This window comes from Thalassophryne amazonica, chromosome 12 (assembly GCF_902500255.1).
Source record: "Thalassophryne amazonica chromosome 12, fThaAma1.1, whole genome shotgun sequence".
In the NCBI taxonomy this organism is placed as follows: Eukaryota; Metazoa; Chordata; class Actinopteri; order Batrachoidiformes; family Batrachoididae; genus Thalassophryne; species Thalassophryne amazonica.
In genome coordinates, this window is record NC_047114.1 from 3015974 (window position 1) to 3025593 (window position 9620).

General features: G+C 39.2%; 1 long non-coding RNA gene across 1 annotated transcript; it reads left to right on the forward strand.

The window, feature by feature from the left end:
• The first annotated feature begins 6853 nt into the window (after window positions 1–6853).
• On the forward strand, window positions 6854–9012 carry LOC117522549. Its single transcript, XR_004564239.1, has 3 exons — window positions 6854–6986; window positions 8432–8814; window positions 8888–9012. It is a non-coding gene; the product is annotated as an uncharacterized LOC117522549 (long non-coding RNA).
• Window positions 9013–9620: the final 608 nt, after the last annotated feature.

A 9620-nucleotide genomic window follows, 5' to 3' on the forward strand; every position in this document is an offset into this window, starting at 1 on the left:
ATTTTCCTTCTTGACATTATTATCAATGAAATACTGAGGGTAACTCTGTTTTTTATTACCATTTTTGATAATGCTATTTAATATATCCCATATTCCTTTAATATTGTTTTTGTTATTATATAATATGTTACTATAATATTCCTTCCTACATACCCGTATAATATTAGTTAATCTATTTTTGTATTTCTTATATCTATTTTCTGCCTCTTTAGTCTTTAGTTTTATGAATTCTCTATACAGTGTATTTTTCTTATTACATGCATTTTGTAACCCTTTCATCATCCATGGTCGAGCTTGGATTTTTTGTTTTCTGTAGTCTTGTTTAATTGGACAATTTTTATCATATAATGATGTAAATATTTGTAAAAAAGTTTAATATGCACTATCAACATCACTTTCACTGTATACCTTTTCCCAGTTTTGCTCCTGTAAATCCTTCTTTAGTGTGTTCATGTTTTCCTCTGTCCGCACTCGCCTGTATTTTATTTTCTCCTCTGGCTGATTCCGCCGATGGTTTCTATTATAAACGATGAAAACTGGTAGATGATCACTAATGTCATTGATTAATAATCCACTCAGTGTTATTCTCAATATCATTGCTGAATATATTATCAATTAAGGTGGCACTATGGGATGTAATTCTGCTTGGCCTGGTGATTTTTGGATATAAACTCATACTGTACATTATACTGATAAATTCATCTGTTATTTTATGCTTATTTGGATTGAGCAGATCAATATTTAAGTCACCACAAATGAACACAGTTTTTTGATTAGTTTTTGAGAACATTTTTCCCATACAGTCAGTGAATGTTTCAATACTAGATCCTGGTGCTCTATATATACAGCTGACTAATACATTTTTGCTTTTTTCTTCACATATTTCAATAGTTATACATTCTAATAAGTTATCAATCACAGTTGTCATATTGTCTACTATTTTATAATCCATGTTCTTATCCACATACACAGCCACTCCTCCACTCTTATTTTTTCTGTTTACACAATTAAATTCATATCCATCCAGTTCAAAATCCATTCCTTTATCTTCATTGATCCATGTTTCTGATATAGCAATTATGTTAAATATTTTTTTAAACTGACTTAAATATTCTTTAATGTTGTTAAAGTTTGCATATAGACTTCTGCTGTTGAAATGGATTATTGATAATTTGTTATCCGTTTTAATGATCCGATTAAACTGTTCATCTCTATAATAGCAACAACTGTCATTGATATTTGAGAAGAAATTATTGCCCGGGTCTATATCGTGCTCCAAGTCCAGTACATTGTGGTCTGTGTATTTAAATGTTCTCAGTTCTACTTTTCCATGATCAGCAATCCTTTGAGTTATATCCTTCTTGTCTCCAGATGTAGATGAATAGGTAGTAGATGAATAGGTTCCTCTGGTCTGTGTCATGGTGTTGTGATGTGTTTGTGTCCTCATACCTTATTGGTCATATTTGTCCAGATCCTCGCTTTAAGAAACACTATTGTTCATATTTGTCCAGCTCCTCGATGTTCCTTATTGCCATGACTTTTGCTTGTTCTGGTGATCCGTTCAGTTTGATGAATATTTTACAGTTTGAAGTCCATGTGTGCTGGATTTTTCCGTTTCTTCAAGAAGCGTGCTTTCCTGGCGATGTCGGCATTCCGTTTGGTGAGATGTTCATTGATGAATACGTTTGTCCCTTTCAGTTTTCTTCCTTGTTTTAACAGTGCTGTTTTGTGTTTTCTGTTGATGAATCTCATGATGACGGTTCGTTTATCACCGTCATTTCTCCGGGGCAGAGGGTGGCACGCTTCAATGTTATTTAAATCCATTTCTATACCTTTAGATAGGAGGAAATCAGCAACCTGTTTTTCCACAGAGCTGACCTCCTGTTTACTGGGCTCCCCTCAGCTCTCATCTGTTACCGCCCGTGCGTAGGACCGTGGTTTGATGTGAAGACCTGTGATGATGACGTCGTTAATTCTGGTGTACTGCTCCAATTCAGCCACTCTATTTTCCAGCTGCACCAGATGCCGGTCTTTCTCGGCATTCTGGAGCCGTAATGCCTTCACCTCCTCCACCAGATCCATGATTGATTTCTGTTGCTGCTTCACAACAGAAATCTCCTCTGATAGAAAGTCCAGAGATTTTTTAATATCGTCACCTTCCTCCGCTGTCAGAACCTTCTTAGGCCCCATGGTCGGCTTATGAGCAGCTTGTCGATCGCCGATGTTAACAGCCTGCGTTGTTTGTCACCGGGATGGATCTGAACTGCGCTGGTGCCGCGCGGCCTCGGTGTTTCCGCGCTGATGGATCCGCGGCTCTAATGACGCAGCGCGCGGCCTCAGTGAATTCACCACGTTGGGCCTCGGACGTTGTTGCTGTCCAGTTGCGGGGCTAAGTTGCCGGTTGAGGTGGTATTCCCACTGTCCGGGTTGGCAAACACCGGCGTGGCAGATGGCAACTACAAACACCACCTCTGAAAACTCAGGTACAAACTTTTTGCAGCTCTGACTCTCCTCGAGTTATTACAAAAAGGGCTCTTTCTCTCCGATTGTTCTGTCTGAGTTATTTTCATTAGTTACTTCATCCAAACCATCAACATGTTTATTAGACCCCATTCCTGCCAGGCTGCTCAAGGAAGCCCTACCATTAATTAATGCTTCGATCTTAAATATGATCAATCTATCTTTATTAGTTGGCTATGTACCACAGGCTTTTAAGGTGGCAGTAATTAAACCATTACTTAAAAAGCCATCACTTGACCCAGCTATCTTAGCTAATTATAGGCCAATCTCCAACCTTCCTTTTCTCTCAAAAATTCTTGAAAGGGTAGTTGTAAAACAGCTAACTGATCATCTGCAGAGGAATGGTCTATTTGAAGAGTTTCAGTCAGGTTTTAGAATTCATCATAGTACAGAAACAGCATTAGTGAAGGTTACAAATGATCTTCTTATGGCCTCGGACAGTGGACTCATCTCTGTGCTTGTCCTGTTAGACCTCAGTGCTGTTTTTGATACTGTTGACCATAAATTTTATTACAGAGATTAGAGCATGCCATAGGTATTAAAGGCACTGCGCTGCGGTGGTTTGAATCATATTTATCTAATAGATGAAATATTAAATATAAATATTAAATATAATATTATAATATAATATTAAATATAAATTAAATAAATTTGTTCATGTAAATGGGGAGTCTTCTTCACAGACTAAGGTTAATTATGGAGTTCGACAAGGTTCTGTGCTAGGACCAGTTTTATTCACTTTATACATGCTTCCCTTAGGCAGTATTATTAGACGGCATTGCTTAAATTTTCATTGTTACGCAGATGATACCCAGCTTTATCTATCCATGAAGCCAGAGGACACACACCAGTTAGCTAAACTGCAGGATTGTCTTTCAAACATAAAGACATGGATGACCTCTAATTTCCTGCTTTTAAACTCAGATAAAACTGAAGTTATTGTACTTGGCCCCACAAATCTTAGAAACATGGTGTCTAACCAGATCCTTACTCTGGATGGCATTACCCTGACCTCTAGTAATACTGTGAGAAACATTTTTGATCAGGATATGTCATTCAATGCGCATATTAAACAAATATGTAGGACTGCTTTTTTTGCATTTGCGCAATATCTCTAAAATTTGAAAGGTCTTGTCTCAGAGTGATGCTGAAAACTAATTTCATGCATTTATTTCCTCTAGGCTGGACTAATGTAATTCATTATTATCAGGTTGTCCTAAAAGTTCCCTGAAAAGCCTTTTAAAATTCTTCTTCTTTCTTATAAGGTTTTGAATAATCAGGTCCCATCTTATCTTAGGGACCTCGTAGTACCATATCACCCCAATAGAGCGCTTCGCTCTCAGACTGCAGGCTTACTTGTAGTTCCTAGGGTTTGTAAGAGTAGAATGGGAGGCAGAGCCTTCAGCTTGCAGGCTCCTCTCCTGTGGAACCAGCTCCCAATTCAGATCAGGGAGACAGACACCCTCTCTACTTTTAAGATTAGGCTTAAAACTTTCCTTTTTGCTAAAGCTTATAGTTAGGGCTGGATCAGGTGACCCTGAACCATCCCTTAGTTATGCTGCTATAGACTTAGACTGCTGGGGGGTTCCCATGATGCACTGAGTGTTTCTTTCTCTTTTTGCTCTGTATGCACCACTCTGCATTTAATCATTAGTGATTGATCTCTGCTCCCCTCCACAGCATGTCTTTTGCTGGTTCTCTCCCTCAGCCCCAACCAGTCCCAGCAGAAGACTGCCCCTCCCTGAGCCCGGTTCTGCTGGAGGTTTCTTCCTGTTAAAAGGGAGTTTTTCCTTCCCACTGTTGCCAAGTGCTTGCTCATAGGGGGTCGTTTTGACCGTTGGGGTTTTTCTGTAATTATTGTATGGCTTTTGCCTTACAATATAAAACGCCTTGGGGCAACTGTTTGTTGTGATTTGGCGCAATATAAATAAAATTGATTTGATTTGATAGATAGTATGAAGATAAGTATATGAACACCCTGCGATTTTGCAAGTTGTCCCACTTAGAAATCATGGAGGGGTCTGAAATTTTCATCTTAGGTGCATGTCCACTGTGAGAGACATAATCTAAAAAAAAAAAAATTTAATTTATTTGTATGCTACTGCTGCAAATAAGTATATGAACACCTGTGAAAATCGATGTTAATATTTGGTACAGTTGCCTTTGTTTGCAGTTACAGAGGTCAAACGTTTCCTGTAGTTTTCACACACTGCAGCAGGGATTTTGGTCCACTCCTCCATACAGATCTTCTCTAGATCAACCAGGTTTGGAGTTTCAGCTCCCTCCAACATTTTTCTATTGAGTTCAGGTCTGGAGACTGGCCAGGCCACTCCAGGACCTTGAAATGCTTCTTACGGAGCCCCTCCTTAGTTGCCCTGGCTGTTTGGGGTCATTGTCATGCTGAAGACCCAGCCATGACCCATCTTCAATGCTCTTACTGAGGGAAGGAGATTGTTTGCCAAAATTTCACAATACATGACCCCATCCATCCTCCCTTCAATACAGTGCAGTCGTCCTGTCCCCTTTGCAGAAGAGCACCCCCAGAGTATTGATGTTTCCACCCCCATGCTTCAGGGTTGGGATGGTTTTCTTGGGGTTGTTCTCATCCTCTAAACATGGTAAGTGGAGTTGATTCCAAAAAGCTCTATTCTGGTCTCATCTGACCACATGACCTTCTCCCATGCCTCCTCTGGATCATCCAGATGGTCACTGGTGAACTTCAAACAGGCCTGGACATGTGCTGGCTTGAGCAGGGGAACCTTGCTGCCCTACAGGATTTTAAACCATGACAGCATCATGTGTTACTAATGTAATCTTTGTGACTGTGGTCCCAGCTCTCTTCAGGTCATTGAACAGGTCCTCCTGTGTAGTTCTGAGCTTTCTCAGAATCATCCTTACCCCACAAAGTGAGATTTTGCATGGAATCCCAGACCGAGGGAGACTGACAGTCATCTTGTGTTTCTTCCACTTTCTAATAAATAATCATAACAGTTGTTGTCTTCTACCAAGCTGCTTGCCTGTTGTCCTGTAGTCCATCCCAGCCTTGTGCAGGTCTACAGTTTTGTCCCTGGTGTCCTTAGACAGCTCTTTGGTCTTGGCTATGGTGGACAGGTTGGAGTGTGATTGATTGTGTGTGTGAACAGGTGTCTTTTATACAGGTAACAAGTTCAAACAGGTGCAAATAATACAGGTAAAGAGTGCAGAATAAGAGGGCTTCTTAAAGAAAAATTAACAGGTCTGTGTGAGACAGAATTCTTGCTGATTAGTAGGTGATCAAATACTTATTTGCAGCAGTAACATACAAATAAATTATTAAAAAAATCATACATTGTGATTTCCAGAATTTTTTTTTTTAGATTATGTCTCTCACAGTGGACATGCACCTAAGATGAAAATTTCAGACGCCTCCATGATTTCTAAGTGGGAGAACTTGCAAAATCGCAGGGTGTTCAAATACTTATTTTCCTCACTGTATCTGGCATTTACCATCATTATATATACAGACACAGTTTAAAAAAAGGAGTTCTCTGCCCGGTGGCCATCCTGCTACACCTGCCCTGGTCTCTCAGCATTCATCTTACTTTCCATGTCTTTCAACTCAACCCAGTAAGTTCCAGTCTCCTCCCATCTGGTTTGCTGGATCCTGGATGTTCATCACTGGAGAGTTCCAGTATCTGGTGAACTGAGAGGGTTATGGACTTGAAGGTCACTCCTGGGTGTTGTGGGGTCTCACCCTGGGCCCCTCCCTCCTGTGGGACTTCTATTGTGCCCATCCAGGTATGACTGGTGGGTTGCCTGCAGACTTCTGTTGTTGCTCACACTCACCTCCTGCATTTTTTGGATCCTGTTTGGTTGTTTCCCGGCTCAGCCATAACAGACGTAGTGGAAATGCAAAAAGTTTGTCTTTTGTTTGCCTGCATACAGTCTGACCCCCAGACGGGTTCACCAGTCTGACACAGATGGGTCCAAACAGGAGGGCAATCCAGCTGCTTCACAGTGGCTCAAAGGTAGAACCTTGTTAGAATTCTGAACCTCAAAGTCAGTGAGAGTTTTACAAATTATCATGTTAATGTGTTTTATGAAGCAACAAACTGTACAAAATAAAAAGAGCTAAATCAGCTTTTGTGAAAAGTCATTTATCACAGACGATCGTGACAAACAAAAACTGTAAAACTTTAAACAATAATCTATGAGAATATGTAACTGAGGAAGACATGACGATTAACCGCTGTTAAAAATACTGAACGTTTTCACTTTGCAGAACAAACGCTGAACGCAGAAGCAAAAGGAAACGTCATCTGAAGTGTTGGGTTTTAACCGGAAATGTTCTCAAACGTTGTGGTTGTTTGAAAGAACAAACAGGACGACGCAGTTTGTTTCAGCTGAAGTCCGAGTGTGTGAAATGTGTGAAAAGTGTGTTTTTGTGATTCTGGGACTCCTGCTGCTGACCTGCACACCTTTACAGGGTGAGACATTTCTCATGTTGACATTTGTCTTTTAATGCACTAAAATCAAAAGTTAAATATATTCATGTGGTAACTTACAAAAGCTGAAGTCACAAAGTGCTTACGAAGGCTTTTTGTGGAGATATTCGCCATCCCTGCATAGCAGCACTTGCATTTTACTCAGAGTTAACACAGTGGAAAAACTTTACTGACTAGCATTGCTAAGAGAAACGCTCAACAACCATTTTCTCCATTGGCTGGCACACTCACAAAAACTGGTAAGTCAGCCTTTTATTCCAACATAGCAAAAAAGTGGTGGTGCGCGTGGGCGTATACATGGTCACTGACTTAATCATATAAATCTAATTGGATGCTGATCAACATGGCTTTGCCCTAATAACGAATATGCTTAACACTTTTAATAAATCTAATTTAAGTCATCAAGTGGATTTTAGCATCTTTCTAAAAAAGTGTCCACAGAAGATCTGTTGACATTTTTAAATATTCACTACATGAGCAACAGTTATTCTATCAGAGGTTAGAACAAATAGAGTCAAATAATAATTATACATTAGTATATCATTCATTTTAATTAAAATGTCTTAAGTCCAAAAATACCTTTCTCCAAACTCTTCACTCCTTTATGTGTGCAGCATATTATTTGTAAAATGTGAAATAGGTTCTGAATTTTAATGCCATAATGTTGTCATTTTAACAGCTTCATTTGTCTGATTAAACTACAGGAATCTAAAAATTCTACAGTGGAATTTGACACTTAACATGTTCTTACTGCAAAAAGGCATCAGTTGTGTTTGATTCAATATTCTACAGTTTTACTCTGTAAAGTTTACACTGTTTTATTGATTTTCTGTACTTTAAAGTTATTTTACAGAATTTCACTCTTAATTTCATAGGTTGCATTTTGTTTGTATTTTTTATATATATTTTTATTTATATATATTTTTTTCCTGATTCTCTCCCTCAGCCCCAACCAGTCCCAGCAGAAGACTGCCCCTCCCTGAGCCTGGTTCTGCTGGAGGTTTCTTCCTGTTAAAAGGGAGTTTTTCCTTCCCACTGTTGCCAAGTGCTTGCTCACAAGGGGTCGTTTTGATTGTTGGGGTTTTACATAATTATTGTATGGCTTTTGCCTTACAATATAAAGCGCCTTGGAGCAACTGTTTGTTGTGATTTGGCGCTATATAAATAAAATTGATTTGATTTATATTTTTTATTTTTTACAGTGCTCTAGTGGTTAACACCTTGTGGTTGTAACTGTGTGACAGACTGCTAACCCGCCCGTCCTGTTGCATGCTGGGATACATGATGTTTGACTGCTGTCATATTTAAACTCAGAGTATAAATGTCCATAAGTTGTGTCAGAGCTCCAGATGAATCAGAAATGTTGTTTCTGTTTTCTTCAGGTGTCAGTGATGATTTTACTGACACTTCGTGTTGTTTTTTAACAGGTTCTGTTGATGTGACTCCTGTATTTGTGCAGACGGGAGGAGACGTCCTTCTGGATGGACACAAACCTTCTGTCCTTGAAGATGGCTTTGTTTTTTCATGGATAATTAATGACACAAATATAATAAGATTTTTACCTCCTCGTGAACCAATTTTTCATAAGTCATATGAAGAAAGATGGAGCGCCTTGGGGCAACTGTTTGTTGTGATTTGGCGCTATATAAGAAAAAAGTTGATTGATTGATTGATTGATTGATTGAGTTTACTGCAGAAAACTTCTCTTTGCTTTTGAAGGATCTACAGAAAGCCGACAGTGGACTTTATGTTGGTTTTATTCAAGGGGATAAAGATAGAATAACAGCACAATACAACGTCATAGTTGTTGGTAAGTTTCTGATCATCTCTCTGATGCAGCATGTCTTCCTGTCTTCATGTTTTTTTTGGGTTTTTGTCCACAGATCCGGTGTCTCCAGTTGTCCTGCAGGTGGACTCTGTCTCCAACACGTCTGTCTCCTGTGACGTCACTCTGACCTGCAGCACAAACGACTCTGACATCATCATCCTCAGCGCCAACTTCACATGTCAAAAACAAACCTGCCTCTCTGTGGGGAGGTCAGGGGTCAAAGGTCACCCCCTCTGTGGCATCCCTCCAAATCTTCTTGTCCAATGGCTTTATTATCTGTAACCATAGCAACCAGGTCAGCAAAACCAACGCAACCAAGAGATCGATCAAGTTTGTCCTCAAACTGCAGGTGATGCTGAAAGGAAAATAACACACACTTTAATATCGAAGAAATTACATCATAAAAACATTTTTATTCACAGCACAATAAAATAAATACAAAATAACAAACAACATTCCAAAAAAAAAATAGTCTTTGTTCTCTCTATGGTTGAAGTTATTGAGTTATGCAGTAAAAATCTAAAATGTGGTGACAGGTTATGTTCCGTTCAGGGGTGGATCCAGAAATGTTTGGTTGGGGGCAACCAACCTGTTCATCACAACTGGATTTGTATTTATTCAGCAAATCTTTCCATTGACACAGAAGTCAAATTTGCAAAGTAATATATTCATTTTATTGTAACCATAACTTTCATTACAAGACAATAATATAATATGTGAAATTGCAAATCATCTGTTAACAGTGTGTAAAATTCAGGCCCCTTCACACAAAACATGAAAGACGCAGA